At 51.6% G+C, this 17,344-nt stretch overlaps 12 non-coding genes across 12 annotated transcripts; all 12 read right to left on the bottom strand.

The window, feature by feature from the left end:
• Positions 1–773: 773 nt before the first annotated feature.
• Positions 774–892, bottom strand: LOC126320325 (5S ribosomal RNA). Its single transcript, XR_007558057.1, has one exon. It is a non-coding gene; the product is annotated as a 5S ribosomal RNA (ribosomal RNA).
• Positions 893–2,176: 1,284 nt separating this feature from the next.
• On the bottom strand, positions 2,177–2,295 carry LOC126320324 (5S ribosomal RNA). The gene has a single exon (XR_007558056.1). It is a non-coding gene; the product is annotated as a 5S ribosomal RNA (ribosomal RNA).
• A 1,289-nt stretch (positions 2,296–3,584) lies between these two features.
• LOC126320322 (5S ribosomal RNA) lies at positions 3,585–3,703 on the bottom strand. The gene has a single exon (XR_007558054.1). It is a non-coding gene; the product is annotated as a 5S ribosomal RNA (ribosomal RNA).
• Positions 3,704–4,992: 1,289 nt separating this feature from the next.
• Positions 4,993–5,111, bottom strand: LOC126320321 (5S ribosomal RNA). The gene has a single exon (XR_007558053.1). It is a non-coding gene; the product is annotated as a 5S ribosomal RNA (ribosomal RNA).
• Positions 5,112–6,400: 1,289 nt separating this feature from the next.
• Positions 6,401–6,519, bottom strand: LOC126320320 (5S ribosomal RNA). The gene has a single exon (XR_007558052.1). It is a non-coding gene; the product is annotated as a 5S ribosomal RNA (ribosomal RNA).
• A 1,284-nt stretch (positions 6,520–7,803) lies between these two features.
• On the bottom strand, positions 7,804–7,922 carry LOC126320319 (5S ribosomal RNA). The gene has a single exon (XR_007558051.1). It is a non-coding gene; the product is annotated as a 5S ribosomal RNA (ribosomal RNA).
• A 1,289-nt stretch (positions 7,923–9,211) lies between these two features.
• On the bottom strand, positions 9,212–9,330 carry LOC126320318 (5S ribosomal RNA). The gene has a single exon (XR_007558050.1). It is a non-coding gene; the product is annotated as a 5S ribosomal RNA (ribosomal RNA).
• A 1,289-nt stretch (positions 9,331–10,619) lies between these two features.
• LOC126320317 (5S ribosomal RNA) lies at positions 10,620–10,738 on the bottom strand. Its single transcript, XR_007558049.1, has one exon. It is a non-coding gene; the product is annotated as a 5S ribosomal RNA (ribosomal RNA).
• Positions 10,739–12,027: 1,289 nt separating this feature from the next.
• On the bottom strand, positions 12,028–12,146 carry LOC126320316 (5S ribosomal RNA). Its single transcript, XR_007558048.1, has one exon. It is a non-coding gene; the product is annotated as a 5S ribosomal RNA (ribosomal RNA).
• Positions 12,147–13,435: 1,289 nt separating this feature from the next.
• On the bottom strand, positions 13,436–13,554 carry LOC126320315 (5S ribosomal RNA). Its single transcript, XR_007558047.1, has one exon. It is a non-coding gene; the product is annotated as a 5S ribosomal RNA (ribosomal RNA).
• Positions 13,555–14,843: 1,289 nt separating this feature from the next.
• Positions 14,844–14,962, bottom strand: LOC126320314 (5S ribosomal RNA). The gene has a single exon (XR_007558046.1). It is a non-coding gene; the product is annotated as a 5S ribosomal RNA (ribosomal RNA).
• Positions 14,963–16,251: 1,289 nt separating this feature from the next.
• On the bottom strand, positions 16,252–16,370 carry LOC126320313 (5S ribosomal RNA). The gene has a single exon (XR_007558045.1). It is a non-coding gene; the product is annotated as a 5S ribosomal RNA (ribosomal RNA).
• Between the last annotated feature and the right edge of the window lie 974 nt (positions 16,371–17,344).

Here is a 17,344-nt window from a genome sequence, read left to right as displayed (position 1 = left end):
GAGGCGACGTGTGCGGCCGTTCGGAGCTACCAGAGCAGCTCTGTGCCGTGCCGCGCCGTGCCGTGGAAAGGTGCGAAAACATGCACACAAGACACAGGCTTTTCGACAAAGTATCCATCTCTTGTAGCGACGAAAGGTAAATTTTTGTTTACAAATTTGCCGTTGTGCACTGCTACAAAACAATATGCCCTGACGTACTTCACAACATTTCTGTCACTTCATACTGTTTTCTTATTTCCAGAGACTCTTTGGAAGTCTTCCTTGGCGCACTCTTTTCAAACTGAGTTCCTTAATATCGTACCTTACGATAGTTTAAAATCAGTATGGAAGCATCTTTGTCACATGAGAAAGGTAGCATGAAAAAACGGCTGGCAGGGGTAGCGACAAGAAAGCAAGAAATGAAGACAGCCAGAGTTCCCAGGCGGTCGCCGATCCGAATATAAACGTTGTTGCTTATCTTCGGTGGTCGGACGGGAACAGGTTTTTTTTTTAATGTAGTTAGTTTTTGGAATGTAGCGCTCCTACAAAACAGTAGGCTCTGACGCATTTCAAGAGCACATCTGTCGATTCGCAGTGTTTCGTTATTTTCAACGAGTTCCTAGCACTCTTCCTCCGCGCATTCTTGTACAAACTGAGTTCATTACTGTAATTTCGCATCTTACGTTTAATACAGTAGTTTAAAATGCTTGTGGAAGCATCTTTGTCGCACCTGAGAGTTTGTATGAAAAGAGGGCTGGCAGGTGTAGTGACATAAAATTTAAAAGAAGACAGGGAGCCAACAGCACCCGGTGTTCCCAGGCGGTCACCCATCCAAGTACTAACCGGGCCCGATGTTGCTTAACTTCGGTGATCGGACGAGAACCGGTGTATTCAACATGGTATGGCCGTTGGCGTCCTTATACTGTAGCCGCACGGCACAAGAAGGCTTCGCCTCTCCTCCCAATACACGCAATCGCCATTTTCGGTGGCACATTTGACGCAATGCACGTCCTTCCACCTCGAAGGCGACGCGCAGTGCGGCGCGCCGCCACGTGGGTCAGACGCACAACACAGATGCTCGTTGCACCGCCTGTCATTCGTTTGGTTCGTGCGGCCTCCGACACTCGAGGGAGACGCACCTTGTTATTGTTGTCCGTCGCAGGGATTGCGCGCGGCCGGGCGGCGGGTGGACTGCGCGGGGTGTGGCAGTGTCCTGCTGGACCGAGAGAAGCGTTCTCACCTGCCTGACACGCGTCGCGCTTCTAGATATTTGCGTAATTCGCACGGTGCATAATCGGCTGTCACCTTCCGTCCCGACTTGTCCCGACTTTGCTCGACTGCCGCTCGCTGCCGCTCGGGTCGCGGTCCATATGACAGCACAAGCACGAGGAACATCTGCGAGATGGGCGCGGGCCGAACCGGCGTGTCCGAGGCGACGTGTGCGGCCGTTCGGAGCTACCAGAGCAGCTCTGTGCCGCGCCGTGCCGTGGAAAGGTGCGAAAACATGCACACAAGACACAGGCTTTTCGACAAAGTATCCATCTCTTGTAGCGACGAAAGGTAAATTTTTGTTTACAAATTTGCCGTTGTGCACTGCTACAAAACAATATGCCCTGACGTACTTCACAACATTTCTGTCACTTCATACTGTTTTCTTATTTCCAGAGACTCTTTGGAAGTCTTCCTTGGCGCACTCTTTTCAAACTGAGTTCCTTAATATCGTACCTTACGATAGTTTAAAATCAGTATGGAAGCATCTTTGTCACATGAGAAAGGTAGCATGAAAAAACGGCTGGCAGGGGTAGCGACAAGAAAGCAAGAAATGAAGACAGCCAGAGTTCCCAGGCGGTCGCCGATCCGAATATAAACGTTGTTGCTTATCTTCGGTGGTCGGACGGGAACAGGTTTTTTTTTTAATGTAGTTAGTTTTTGGAATGTAGCGCTCCTACAAAACAGTAGGCTCTGACGCATTTCAAGAGCACATCTGTCGATTCGCAGTGTTTCGTTATTTTCAACGAGTTCCTAGCACTCTTCCTCCGCGCATTCTTGTACAAACTGAGTTCATTACTGTAATTTCGCATCTTACGTTTAATACAGTAGTTTAAAATGCTTGTGGAAGCATCTTTGTCGCACCTGAGAGTTTGTATGAAAAGAGGGCTGGCAGGTGTAGTGACATAAAATTTAAAAGAAGACAGGGAGCCAACAGCACCCGGTGTTCCCAGGCGGTCACCCATCCAAGTACTAACCGGGCCCGATGTTGCTTAACTTCGGTGATCGGACGAGAACCGGTGTATTCAACATGGTATGGCCGTTGGCGTCCTTATACTGTAGCCGCACGGCACAAGAAGGCTTCGCCTCTCCTCCCAATACACGCAATCGCCATTTTCGGTGGCACATTTGACGCAATGCACGTCCTTCCACCTCGAAGGCGACGCGCAGTGCGGCGCGCCGCCACGTGGGTCAGACGCACAACACAGATGCTCGTTGCACCGCCTGTCATTCGTTTGGTTCGTGCGGCCTCCGACACTCGAGGGAGACGCACCTTGTTATTGTTGTCCGTCGCAGGGATTGCGCGCGGCCGGGCGGCGGGTGGACTGCGCGGGGTGTGGCAGTGTCCTGCTGGACCGAGAGAAGCGTTCTCACCTGCCTGACACGCGTCGCGCTTCTAGATATTTGCGTAATTCGCACGGTGCATAATCGGCTGTCACCTTCCGTCCCGACTTGTCCCGACTTTGCTCGACTGCCGCTCGCTGCCGCTCGGGTCGCGGTCCATATGACAGCACAAGCACGAGGAACATCTGCGAGATGGGCGCGGGCCGAACCGGCGTGTCCGAGGCGACGTGTGCGGCCGTTCGGAGCTACCAGAGCAGCTCTGTGCCGTGCCGCGCCGTGCCGTGGAAAGGTGCGAAAACATGCACACAAGACACAGGCTTTTCGACAAAGTATCCATCTCTTGTAGCGACGAAAGGTAAATTTTTGTTTACAAATTTGCCGTTGTGCACTGCTACAAAACAATATGCCCTGACGTACTTCACAACATTTCTGTCACTTCATACTGTTTTCTTATTTCCAGAGACTCTTTGGAAGTCTTCCTTGGCGCACTCTTTTCAAACTGAGTTCCTTAATATCGTACCTTACGATAGTTTAAAATCAGTATGGAAGCATCTTTGTCACATGAGAAAGGTAGCATGAAAAAACGGCTGGCAGGGGTAGCGACAAGAAAGCAAGAAATGAAGACAGCCAGAGTTCCCAGGCGGTCGCCGATCCGAATATAAACGTTGTTGCTTATCTTCGGTGGTCGGACGGGAACAGGTTTTTTTTTTAATGTAGTTAGTTTTTGGAATGTAGCGCTCCTACAAAACAGTAGGCTCTGACGCATTTCAAGAGCACATCTGTCGATTCGCAGTGTTTCGTTATTTTCAACGAGTTCCTAGCACTCTTCCTCCGCGCATTCTTGTACAAACTGAGTTCATTACTGTAATTTCGCATCTTACGTTTAATACAGTAGTTTAAAATGCTTGTGGAAGCATCTTTGTCGCACCTGAGAGTTTGTATGAAAAGAGGGCTGGCAGGTGTAGTGACATAAAATTTAAAAGAAGACAGGGAGCCAACAGCACCCGGTGTTCCCAGGCGGTCACCCATCCAAGTACTAACCGGGCCCGATGTTGCTTAACTTCGGTGATCGGACGAGAACCGGTGTATTCAACATGGTATGGCCGTTGGCGTCCTTATACTGTAGCCGCACGGCACAAGAAGGCTTCGCCTCTCCTCCCAATACACGCAATCGCCATTTTCGGTGGCACATTTGACGCAATGCACGTCCTTCCACCTCGAAGGCGACGCGCAGTGCGGCGCGCCGCCACGTGGGTCAGACGCACAACACAGATGCTCGTTGCACCGCCTGTCATTCGTTTGGTTCGTGCGGCCTCCGACACTCGAGGGAGACGCACCTTGTTATTGTTGTCCGTCGCAGGGATTGCGCGCGGCCGGGCGGCGGGTGGACTGCGCGGGGTGTGGCAGTGTCCTGCTGGACCGAGAGAAGCGTTCTCACCTGCCTGACACGCGTCGCGCTTCTAGATATTTGCGTAATTCGCACGGTGCATAATCGGCTGTCACCTTCCGTCCCGACTTGTCCCGACTTTGCTCGACTGCCGCTCGCTGCCGCTCGGGTCGCGGTCCATATGACAGCACAAGCACGAGGAACATCTGCGAGATGGGCGCGGGCCGAACCGGCGTGTCCGAGGCGACGTGTGCGGCCGTTCGGAGCTACCAGAGCAGCTCTGTGCCGTGCCGCGCCGTGCCGTGGAAAGGTGCGAAAACATGCACACAAGACACAGGCTTTTCGACAAAGTATCCATCTCTTGTAGCGACGAAAGGTAAATTTTTGTTTACAAATTTGCCGTTGTGCACTGCTACAAAACAATATGCCCTGACGTACTTCACAACATTTCTGTCACTTCATACTGTTTTCTTATTTCCAGAGACTCTTTGGAAGTCTTCCTTGGCGCACTCTTTTCAAACTGAGTTCCTTAATATCGTACCTTACGATAGTTTAAAATCAGTATGGAAGCATCTTTGTCACATGAGAAAGGTAGCATGAAAAAACGGCTGGCAGGGGTAGCGACAAGAAAGCAAGAAATGAAGACAGCCAGAGTTCCCAGGCGGTCGCCGATCCGAATATAAACGTTGTTGCTTATCTTCGGTGGTCGGACGGGAACAGGTTTTTTTTTTAATGTAGTTAGTTTTTGGAATGTAGCGCTCCTACAAAACAGTAGGCTCTGACGCATTTCAAGAGCACATCTGTCGATTCGCAGTGTTTCGTTATTTTCAACGAGTTCCTAGCACTCTTCCTCCGCGCATTCTTGTACAAACTGAGTTCATTACTGTAATTTCGCATCTTACGTTTAATACAGTAGTTTAAAATGCTTGTGGAAGCATCTTTGTCGCACCTGAGAGTTTGTATGAAAAGAGGGCTGGCAGGTGTAGTGACATAAAATTTAAAAGAAGACAGGGAGCCAACAGCACCCGGTGTTCCCAGGCGGTCACCCATCCAAGTACTAACCGGGCCCGATGTTGCTTAACTTCGGTGATCGGACGAGAACCGGTGTATTCAACATGGTATGGCCGTTGGCGTCCTTATACTGTAGCCGCACGGCACAAGAAGGCTTCGCCTCTCCTCCCAATACACGCAATCGCCATTTTCGGTGGCACATTTGACGCAATGCACGTCCTTCCACCTCGAAGGCGACGCGCAGTGCGGCGCGCCGCCACGTGGGTCAGACGCACAACACAGATGCTCGTTGCACCGCCTGTCATTCGTTTGGTTCGTGCGGCCTCCGACACTCGAGGGAGACGCACCTTGTTATTGTTGTCCGTCGCAGGGATTGCGCGCGGCCGGGCGGCGGGTGGACTGCGCGGGGTGTGGCAGTGTCCTGCTGGACCGAGAGAAGCGTTCTCACCTGCCTGACACGCGTCGCGCTTCTAGATATTTGCGTAATTCGCACGGTGCATAATCGGCTGTCACCTTCCGTCCCGACTTGTCCCGACTTTGCTCGACTGCCGCTCGCTGCCGCTCGGGTCGCGGTCCATATGACAGCACAAGCACGAGGAACATCTGCGAGATGGGCGCGGGCCGAACCGGCGTGTCCGAGGCGACGTGTGCGGCCGTTCGGAGCTACCAGAGCAGCTCTGTGCCGTGCCGCGCCGTGCCGTGGAAAGGTGCGAAAACATGCACACAAGACACAGGCTTTTCGACAAAGTATCCATCTCTTGTAGCGACGAAAGGTAAATTTTTGTTTACAAATTTGCCGTTGTGCACTGCTACAAAACAATATGCCCTGACGTACTTCACAACATTTCTGTCACTTCATACTGTTTTCTTATTTCCAGAGACTCTTTGGAAGTCTTCCTTGGCGCACTCTTTTCAAACTGAGTTCCTTAATATCGTACCTTACGATAGTTTAAAATCAGTATGGAAGCATCTTTGTCACATGAGAAAGGTAGCATGAAAAAACGGCTGGCAGGGGTAGCGACAAGAAAGCAAGAAATGAAGACAGCCAGAGTTCCCAGGCGGTCGCCGATCCGAATATAAACGTTGTTGCTTATCTTCGGTGGTCGGACGGGAACAGGTTTTTTTTTTAATGTAGTTAGTTTTTGGAATGTAGCGCTCCTACAAAACAGTAGGCTCTGACGCATTTCAAGAGCACATCTGTCGATTCGCAGTGTTTCGTTATTTTCAACGAGTTCCTAGCACTCTTCCTCCGCGCATTCTTGTACAAACTGAGTTCATTACTGTAATTTCGCATCTTACGTTTAATACAGTAGTTTAAAATGCTTGTGGAAGCATCTTTGTCGCACCTGAGAGTTTGTATGAAAAGAGGGCTGGCAGGTGTAGTGACATAAAATTTAAAAGAAGACAGGGAGCCAACAGCACCCGGTGTTCCCAGGCGGTCACCCATCCAAGTACTAACCGGGCCCGATGTTGCTTAACTTCGGTGATCGGACGAGAACCGGTGTATTCAACATGGTATGGCCGTTGGCGTCCTTATACTGTAGCCGCACGGCACAAGAAGGCTTCGCCTCTCCTCCCAATACACGCAATCGCCATTTTCGGTGGCACATTTGACGCAATGCACGTCCTTCCACCTCGAAGGCGACGCGCAGTGCGGCGCGCCGCCACGTGGGTCAGACGCACAACACAGATGCTCGTTGCACCGCCTGTCATTCGTTTGGTTCGTGCGGCCTCCGACACTCGAGGGAGACGCACCTTGTTATTGTTGTCCGTCGCAGGGATTGCGCGCGGCCGGGCGGCGGGTGGACTGCGCGGGGTGTGGCAGTGTCCTGCTGGACCGAGAGAAGCGTTCTCACCTGCCTGACACGCGTCGCGCTTCTAGATATTTGCGTAATTCGCACGGTGCATAATCGGCTGTCACCTTCCGTCCCGACTTGTCCCGACTTTGCTCGACTGCCGCTCGCTGCCGCTCGGGTCGCGGTCCATATGACAGCACAAGCACGAGGAACATCTGCGAGATGGGCGCGGGCCGAACCGGCGTGTCCGAGGCGACGTGTGCGGCCGTTCGGAGCTACCAGAGCAGCTCTGTGCCGCGCCGTGCCGTGGAAAGGTGCGAAAACATGCACACAAGACACAGGCTTTTCGACAAAGTATCCATCTCTTGTAGCGACGAAAGGTAAATTTTTGTTTACAAATTTGCCGTTGTGCACTGCTACAAAACAATATGCCCTGACGTACTTCACAACATTTCTGTCACTTCATACTGTTTTCTTATTTCCAGAGACTCTTTGGAAGTCTTCCTTGGCGCACTCTTTTCAAACTGAGTTCCTTAATATCGTACCTTACGATAGTTTAAAATCAGTATGGAAGCATCTTTGTCACATGAGAAAGGTAGCATGAAAAAACGGCTGGCAGGGGTAGCGACAAGAAAGCAAGAAATGAAGACAGCCAGAGTTCCCAGGCGGTCGCCGATCCGAATATAAACGTTGTTGCTTATCTTCGGTGGTCGGACGGGAACAGGTTTTTTTTTTAATGTAGTTAGTTTTTGGAATGTAGCGCTCCTACAAAACAGTAGGCTCTGACGCATTTCAAGAGCACATCTGTCGATTCGCAGTGTTTCGTTATTTTCAACGAGTTCCTAGCACTCTTCCTCCGCGCATTCTTGTACAAACTGAGTTCATTACTGTAATTTCGCATCTTACGTTTAATACAGTAGTTTAAAATGCTTGTGGAAGCATCTTTGTCGCACCTGAGAGTTTGTATGAAAAGAGGGCTGGCAGGTGTAGTGACATAAAATTTAAAAGAAGACAGGGAGCCAACAGCACCCGGTGTTCCCAGGCGGTCACCCATCCAAGTACTAACCGGGCCCGATGTTGCTTAACTTCGGTGATCGGACGAGAACCGGTGTATTCAACATGGTATGGCCGTTGGCGTCCTTATACTGTAGCCGCACGGCACAAGAAGGCTTCGCCTCTCCTCCCAATACACGCAATCGCCATTTTCGGTGGCACATTTGACGCAATGCACGTCCTTCCACCTCGAAGGCGACGCGCAGTGCGGCGCGCCGCCACGTGGGTCAGACGCACAACACAGATGCTCGTTGCACCGCCTGTCATTCGTTTGGTTCGTGCGGCCTCCGACACTCGAGGGAGACGCACCTTGTTATTGTTGTCCGTCGCAGGGATTGCGCGCGGCCGGGCGGCGGGTGGACTGCGCGGGGTGTGGCAGTGTCCTGCTGGACCGAGAGAAGCGTTCTCACCTGCCTGACACGCGTCGCGCTTCTAGATATTTGCGTAATTCGCACGGTGCATAATCGGCTGTCACCTTCCGTCCCGACTTGTCCCGACTTTGCTCGACTGCCGCTCGCTGCCGCTCGGGTCGCGGTCCATATGACAGCACAAGCACGAGGAACATCTGCGAGATGGGCGCGGGCCGAACCGGCGTGTCCGAGGCGACGTGTGCGGCCGTTCGGAGCTACCAGAGCAGCTCTGTGCCGTGCCGCGCCGTGCCGTGGAAAGGTGCGAAAACATGCACACAAGACACAGGCTTTTCGACAAAGTATCCATCTCTTGTAGCGACGAAAGGTAAATTTTTGTTTACAAATTTGCCGTTGTGCACTGCTACAAAACAATATGCCCTGACGTACTTCACAACATTTCTGTCACTTCATACTGTTTTCTTATTTCCAGAGACTCTTTGGAAGTCTTCCTTGGCGCACTCTTTTCAAACTGAGTTCCTTAATATCGTACCTTACGATAGTTTAAAATCAGTATGGAAGCATCTTTGTCACATGAGAAAGGTAGCATGAAAAAACGGCTGGCAGGGGTAGCGACAAGAAAGCAAGAAATGAAGACAGCCAGAGTTCCCAGGCGGTCGCCGATCCGAATATAAACGTTGTTGCTTATCTTCGGTGGTCGGACGGGAACAGGTTTTTTTTTTAATGTAGTTAGTTTTTGGAATGTAGCGCTCCTACAAAACAGTAGGCTCTGACGCATTTCAAGAGCACATCTGTCGATTCGCAGTGTTTCGTTATTTTCAACGAGTTCCTAGCACTCTTCCTCCGCGCATTCTTGTACAAACTGAGTTCATTACTGTAATTTCGCATCTTACGTTTAATACAGTAGTTTAAAATGCTTGTGGAAGCATCTTTGTCGCACCTGAGAGTTTGTATGAAAAGAGGGCTGGCAGGTGTAGTGACATAAAATTTAAAAGAAGACAGGGAGCCAACAGCACCCGGTGTTCCCAGGCGGTCACCCATCCAAGTACTAACCGGGCCCGATGTTGCTTAACTTCGGTGATCGGACGAGAACCGGTGTATTCAACATGGTATGGCCGTTGGCGTCCTTATACTGTAGCCGCACGGCACAAGAAGGCTTCGCCTCTCCTCCCAATACACGCAATCGCCATTTTCGGTGGCACATTTGACGCAATGCACGTCCTTCCACCTCGAAGGCGACGCGCAGTGCGGCGCGCCGCCACGTGGGTCAGACGCACAACACAGATGCTCGTTGCACCGCCTGTCATTCGTTTGGTTCGTGCGGCCTCCGACACTCGAGGGAGACGCACCTTGTTATTGTTGTCCGTCGCAGGGATTGCGCGCGGCCGGGCGGCGGGTGGACTGCGCGGGGTGTGGCAGTGTCCTGCTGGACCGAGAGAAGCGTTCTCACCTGCCTGACACGCGTCGCGCTTCTAGATATTTGCGTAATTCGCACGGTGCATAATCGGCTGTCACCTTCCGTCCCGACTTGTCCCGACTTTGCTCGACTGCCGCTCGCTGCCGCTCGGGTCGCGGTCCATATGACAGCACAAGCACGAGGAACATCTGCGAGATGGGCGCGGGCCGAACCGGCGTGTCCGAGGCGACGTGTGCGGCCGTTCGGAGCTACCAGAGCAGCTCTGTGCCGTGCCGCGCCGTGCCGTGGAAAGGTGCGAAAACATGCACACAAGACACAGGCTTTTCGACAAAGTATCCATCTCTTGTAGCGACGAAAGGTAAATTTTTGTTTACAAATTTGCCGTTGTGCACTGCTACAAAACAATATGCCCTGACGTACTTCACAACATTTCTGTCACTTCATACTGTTTTCTTATTTCCAGAGACTCTTTGGAAGTCTTCCTTGGCGCACTCTTTTCAAACTGAGTTCCTTAATATCGTACCTTACGATAGTTTAAAATCAGTATGGAAGCATCTTTGTCACATGAGAAAGGTAGCATGAAAAAACGGCTGGCAGGGGTAGCGACAAGAAAGCAAGAAATGAAGACAGCCAGAGTTCCCAGGCGGTCGCCGATCCGAATATAAACGTTGTTGCTTATCTTCGGTGGTCGGACGGGAACAGGTTTTTTTTTTAATGTAGTTAGTTTTTGGAATGTAGCGCTCCTACAAAACAGTAGGCTCTGACGCATTTCAAGAGCACATCTGTCGATTCGCAGTGTTTCGTTATTTTCAACGAGTTCCTAGCACTCTTCCTCCGCGCATTCTTGTACAAACTGAGTTCATTACTGTAATTTCGCATCTTACGTTTAATACAGTAGTTTAAAATGTTTGTGGAAGCATCTTTGTCGCACCTGAGAGTTTGTATGAAAAGAGGGCTGGCAGGTGTAGTGACATAAAATTTAAAAGAAGACAGGGAGCCAACAGCACCCGGTGTTCCCAGGCGGTCACCCATCCAAGTACTAACCGGGCCCGATGTTGCTTAACTTCGGTGATCGGACGAGAACCGGTGTATTCAACATGGTATGGCCGTTGGCGTCCTTATACTGTAGCCGCACGGCACAAGAAGGCTTCGCCTCTCCTCCCAATACACGCAATCGCCATTTTCGGTGGCACATTTGACGCAATGCACGTCCTTCCACCTCGAAGGCGACGCGCAGTGCGGCGCGCCGCCACGTGGGTCAGACGCACAACACAGCTGCTCGTTGCACCGCCTGTCATTCGTTTGGTTCGTGCGGCCTCCGACACTCGAGGGAGACGCACCTTGTTATTGTTGTCCGTCGCAGGGATTGCGCGCGGCCGGGCGGCGGGTGGACTGCGCGGGGTGTGGCAGTGTCCTGCTGGACCGAGAGAAGCGTTCTCACCTGCCTGACACGCGTCGCGCTTCTAGATATTTGCGTAATTCGCACGGTGCATAATCGGCTGTCACCTTCCGTCCCGACTTGTCCCGACTTTGCTCGACTGCCGCTCGCTGCCGCTCGGGTCGCGGTCCATATGACAGCACAAGCACGAGGAACATCTGCGAGATGGGCGCGGGCCGAACCGGCGTGTCCGAGGCGACGTGTGCGGCCGTTCGGAGCTACCAGAGCAGCTCTGTGCCGTGCCGCGCCGTGCCGTGGAAAGGTGCGAAAACATGCACACAAGACACAGGCTTTTCGACAAAGTATCCATCTCTTGTAGCGACGAAAGGTAAATTTTTGTTTACAAATTTGCCGTTGTGCACTGCTACAAAACAATATGCCCTGACGTACTTCACAACATTTCTGTCACTTCATACTGTTTTCTTATTTCCAGAGACTCTTTGGAAGTCTTCCTTGGCGCACTCTTTTCAAACTGAGTTCCTTAATATCGTACCTTACGATAGTTTAAAATCAGTATGGAAGCATCTTTGTCACATGAGAAAGGTAGCATGAAAAAACGGCTGGCAGGGGTAGCGACAAGAAAGCAAGAAATGAAGACAGCCAGAGTTCCCAGGCGGTCGCCGATCCGAATATAAACGTTGTTGCTTATCTTCGGTGGTCGGACGGGAACAGGTTTTTTTTTTAATGTAGTTAGTTTTTGGAATGTAGCGCTCCTACAAAACAGTAGGCTCTGACGCATTTCAAGAGCACATCTGTCGATTCGCAGTGTTTCGTTATTTTCAACGAGTTCCTAGCACTCTTCCTCCGCGCATTCTTGTACAAACTGAGTTCATTACTGTAATTTCGCATCTTACGTTTAATACAGTAGTTTAAAATGCTTGTGGAAGCATCTTTGTCGCACCTGAGAGTTTGTATGAAAAGAGGGCTGGCAGGTGTAGTGACATAAAATTTAAAAGAAGACAGGGAGCCAACAGCACCCGGTGTTCCCAGGCGGTCACCCATCCAAGTACTAACCGGGCCCGATGTTGCTTAACTTCGGTGATCGGACGAGAACCGGTGTATTCAACATGGTATGGCCGTTGGCGTCCTTATACTGTAGCCGCACGGCACAAGAAGGCTTCGCCTCTCCTCCCAATACACGCAATCGCCATTTTCGGTGGCACATTTGACGCAATGCACGTCCTTCCACCTCGAAGGCGACGCGCAGTGCGGCGCGCCGCCACGTGGGTCAGACGCACAACACAGATGCTCGTTGCACCGCCTGTCATTCGTTTGGTTCGTGCGGCCTCCGACACTCGAGGGAGACGCACCTTGTTATTGTTGTCCGTCGCAGGGATTGCGCGCGGCCGGGCGGCGGGTGGACTGCGCGGGGTGTGGCAGTGTCCTGCTGGACCGAGAGAAGCGTTCTCACCTGCCTGACACGCGTCGCGCTTCTAGATATTTGCGTAATTCGCACGGTGCATAATCGGCTGTCACCTTCCGTCCCGACTTGTCCCGACTTTGCTCGACTGCCGCTCGCTGCCGCTCGGGTCGCGGTCCATATGACAGCACAAGCACGAGGAACATCTGCGAGATGGGCGCGGGCCGAACCGGCGTGTCCGAGGCGACGTGTGCGGCCGTTCGGAGCTACCAGAGCAGCTCTGTGCCGTGCCGCGCCGTGCCGTGGAAAGGTGCGAAAACATGCACACAAGACACAGGCTTTTCGACAAAGTATCCATCTCTTGTAGCGACGAAAGGTAAATTTTTGTTTACAAATTTGCCGTTGTGCACTGCTACAAAACAATATGCCCTGACGTACTTCACAACATTTCTGTCACTTCATACTGTTTTCTTATTTCCAGAGACTCTTTGGAAGTCTTCCTTGGCGCACTCTTTTCAAACTGAGTTCCTTAATATCGTACCTTACGATAGTTTAAAATCAGTATGGAAGCATCTTTGTCACATGAGAAAGGTAGCATGAAAAAACGGCTGGCAGGGGTAGCGACAAGAAAGCAAGAAATGAAGACAGCCAGAGTTCCCAGGCGGTCGCCGATCCGAATATAAACGTTGTTGCTTATCTTCGGTGGTCGGACGGGAACAGGTTTTTTTTTTAATGTAGTTAGTTTTTGGAATGTAGCGCTCCTACAAAACAGTAGGCTCTGACGCATTTCAAGAGCACATCTGTCGATTCGCAGTGTTTCGTTATTTTCAACGAGTTCCTAGCACTCTTCCTCCGCGCATTCTTGTACAAACTGAGTTCATTACTGTAATTTCGCATCTTACGTTTAATACAGTAGTTTAAAATGCTTGTGGAAGCATCTTTGTCGCACCTGAGAGTTTGTATGAAAAGAGGGCTGGCAGGTGTAGTGACATAAAATTTAAAAGAAGACAGGGAGCCAACAGCACCCGGTGTTCCCAGGCGGTCACCCATCCAAGTACTAACCGGGCCCGATGTTGCTTAACTTCGGTGATCGGACGAGAACCGGTGTATTCAACATGGTATGGCCGTTGGCGTCCTTATACTGTAGCCGCACGGCACAAGAAGGCTTCGCCTCTCCTCCCAATACACGCAATCGCCATTTTCGGTGGCACATTTGACGCAATGCACGTCCTTCCACCTCGAAGGCGACGCGCAGTGCGGCGCGCCGCCACGTGGGTCAGACGCACAACACAGATGCTCGTTGCACCGCCTGTCATTCGTTTGGTTCGTGCGGCCTCCGACACTCGAGGGAGACGCACCTTGTTATTGTTGTCCGTCGCAGGGATTGCGCGCGGCCGGGCGGCGGGTGGACTGCGCGGGGTGTGGCAGTGTCCTGCTGGACCGAGAGAAGCGTTCTCACCTGCCTGACACGCGTCGCGCTTCTAGATATTTGCGTAATTCGCACGGTGCATAATCGGCTGTCACCTTCCGTCCCGACTTGTCCCGACTTTGCTCGACTGCCGCTCGCTGCCGCTCGGGTCGCGGTCCATATGACAGCACAAGCACGAGGAACATCTGCGAGATGGGCGCGGGCCGAACCGGCGTGTCCGAGGCGACGTGTGCGGCCGTTCGGAGCTACCAGAGCAGCTCTGTGCCGTGCCGCGCCGTGCCGTGGAAAGGTGCGAAAACATGCACACAAGACACAGGCTTTTCGACAAAGTATCCATCTCTTGTAGCGACGAAAGGTAAATTTTTGTTTACAAATTTGCCGTTGTGCACTGCTACAAAACAATATGCCCTGACGTACTTCACAACATTTCTGTCACTTCATACTGTTTTCTTATTTCCAGAGACTCTTTGGAAGTCTTCCTTGGCGCACTCTTTTCAAACTGAGTTCCTTAATATCGTACCTTACGATAGTTTAAAATCAGTATGGAAGCATCTTTGTCACATGAGAAAGGTAGCATGAAAAAACGGCTGGCAGGGGTAGCGACAAGAAAGCAAGAAATGAAGACAGCCAGAGTTCCCAGGCGGTCGCCGATCCGAATATAAACGTTGTTGCTTATCTTCGGTGGTCGGACGGGAACAGGTTTTTTTTTTAATGTAGTTAGTTTTTGGAATGTAGCGCTCCTACAAAACAGTAGGCTCTGACGCATTTCAAGAGCACATCTGTCGATTCGCAGTGTTTCGTTATTTTCAACGAGTTCCTAGCACTCTTCCTCCGCGCATTCTTGTACAAACTGAGTTCATTACTGTAATTTCGCATCTTACGTTTAATACAGTAGTTTAAAATGCTTGTGGAAGCATCTTTGTCGCACCTGAGAGTTTGTATGAAAAGAGGGCTGGCAGGTGTAGTGACATAAAATTTAAAAGAAGACAGGGAGCCAACAGCACCCGGTGTTCCCAGGCGGTCACCCATCCAAGTACTAACCGGGCCCGATGTTGCTTAACTTCGGTGATCGGACGAGAACCGGTGTATTCAACATGGTATGGCCGTTGGCGTCCTTATACTGTAGCCGCACGGCACAAGAAGGCTTCGCCTCTCCTCCCAATACACGCAATCGCCATTTTCGGTGGCACATTTGACGCAATGCACGTCCTTCCACCTCGAAGGCGACGCGCAGTGCGGCGCGCCGCCACGTGGGTCAGACGCACAACACAGATGCTCGTTGCACCGCCTGTCATTCGTTTGGTTCGTGCGGCCTCCGACACTCGAGGGAGACGCACCTTGTTATTGTTGTCCGTCGCAGGGATTGCGCGCGGCCGGGCGGCGGGTGGACTGCGCGGGGTGTGGCAGTGTCCTGCTGGACCGAGAGAAGCGTTCTCACCTGCCTGACACGCGTCGCGCTTCTAGATATTTGCGTAATTCGCACGGTGCATAATCGGCTGTCACCTTCCGTCCCGACTTGTCCCGACTTTGCTCGACTGCCGCTCGCTGCCGCTCGGGTCGCGGTCCATATGACAGCACAAGCACGAGGAACATCTGCGAGATGGGCGCGGGCCGAACCGGCGTGTCCGAGGCGACGTGTGCGGCCGTTCGGAGCTACCAGAGCAGCTCTGTGCCGTGCCGCGCCGTGCCGTGGAAAGGTGCGAAAACATGCACACAAGACACAGGCTTTTCGACAAAGTATCCATCTCTTGTAGCGACGAAAGGTAAATTTTTGTTTACAAATTTGCCGTTGTGCACTGCTACAAAACAATATGCCCTGACGTACTTCACAACATTTCTGTCACTTCATACTGTTTTCTTATTTCCAGAGACTCTTTGGAAGTCTTCCTTGGCGCACTCTTTTCAAACTGAGTTCCTTAATATCGTACCTTACGATAGTTTAAAATCAGTATGGAAGCATCTTTGTCACATGAGAAAGGTAGCATGAAAAAACGGCTGGCAGGGGTAGCGACAAGAAAGCAAGAAATGAAGACAGCCAGAGTTCCCAGGCGGTCGCCGATCCGAATATAAACGTTGTTGCTTATCTTCGGTGGTCGGACGGGAACAGGTTTTTTTTTTAATGTAGTTAGTTTTTGGAATGTAGCGCTCCTACAAAACAGTAGGCTCTGACGCATTTCAAGAGCACATCTGTCGATTCGCAGTGTTTCGTTATTTTCAACGAGTTCCTAGCACTCTTCCTCCGCGCATTCTTGTACAAACTGAGTTCATTACTGTAATTTCGCATCTTACGTTTAATACAGTAGTTTAAAATGCTTGTGGAAGCATCTTTGTCGCACCTGAGAGTTTGTATGAAAAGAGGGCTGGCAGGTGTAGTGACATAAAATTTAAAAGAAGACAGGGAGCCAACAGCACCCGGTGTTCCCAGGCGGTCACCCATCCAAGTACTAACCGGGCCCGATGTTGCTTAACTTCGGTGATCGGACGAGAACCGGTGTATTCAACATGGTATGGCCGTTGGCGTCCTTATACTGTAGCCGCACGGCACAAGAAGGCTTCGCCTCTCCTCCCAATACACGCAATCGCCATTTTCGGTGGCACATTTGACGCAATGCACGTCCTTCCACCTCGAAGGCGACGCGCAGTGCGGCGCGCCGCCACGTGGGTCAGACGCACAACACAGATGCTCGTTGCACCGCCTGTCATTCGTTTGGTTCGTGCGGCCTCCGACACTCGAGGGAGACGCACCTTGTTATTGTTGTCCGTCGCAGGGATTGCGCGCGGCCGGGCGGCGGGTGGACTGCGCGGGGTGTGGCAGTGTCCTGCTGGACCGAGAGAAGCGTTCTCACCTGCCTGACACGCGTCGCGCTTCTAGATATTTGCGTAATTCGCACGGTGCATAATCGGCTGTCACCTTCCGTCCCGACTTGTCCCGACTTTGCTCGACTGCCGCTCGCTGCCGCTCGGGTCGCGGTCCATATGACAGCACAAGCACGAGGAACATCTGCGAGATGGGCGCGGGCCGAACCGGCGTGTCCGAGGCGACGTGTGCGGCCGTTCGGAGCTACCAGAGCAGCTCTGTGCCGTGCCGCGCCGTGCCGTGGAAAGGTGCGAAAACATGCACACAAGACACAGGCTTTTCGACAAAGTATCCATCTCTTGTAGCGACGAAAGGTAAATTTTTGTTTACAAATTTGCCGTTGTGCACTGCTACAAAACAATATGCCCTGACGTACTTCACAACATTTCTGTCACTTCATACTGTTTTCTTATTTCCAGAGACTCTTTGGAAGTCTTCCTTGGCGCACTCTTTTCAAACTGAGTTCCTTAATATCGTACCTTACGATAGTTTAAAATCAGTATGGAAGCATCTTTGTCACATGAGAAAGGTAGCATGAAAAAACGGCTGGCAGGGGTAGCGACAAGAAAGCAAGAAATGAAGACAGCCAGAGTTCCCAGGCGGTCGCCGATCCGAATATAAACGTTGTTGCTTATC

The sequence above is a fragment of the Schistocerca gregaria genome, unplaced genomic scaffold, assembly GCF_023897955.1.
Source record: "Schistocerca gregaria isolate iqSchGreg1 unplaced genomic scaffold, iqSchGreg1.2 ptg000714l, whole genome shotgun sequence".
Lineage (NCBI taxonomy): Eukaryota > Metazoa > Arthropoda > Insecta > Orthoptera > Acrididae > Schistocerca > Schistocerca gregaria.
Note: the sequence above shows the minus strand (reverse complement) of the source record. Positions and strands in the feature narration are given on the sequence as shown.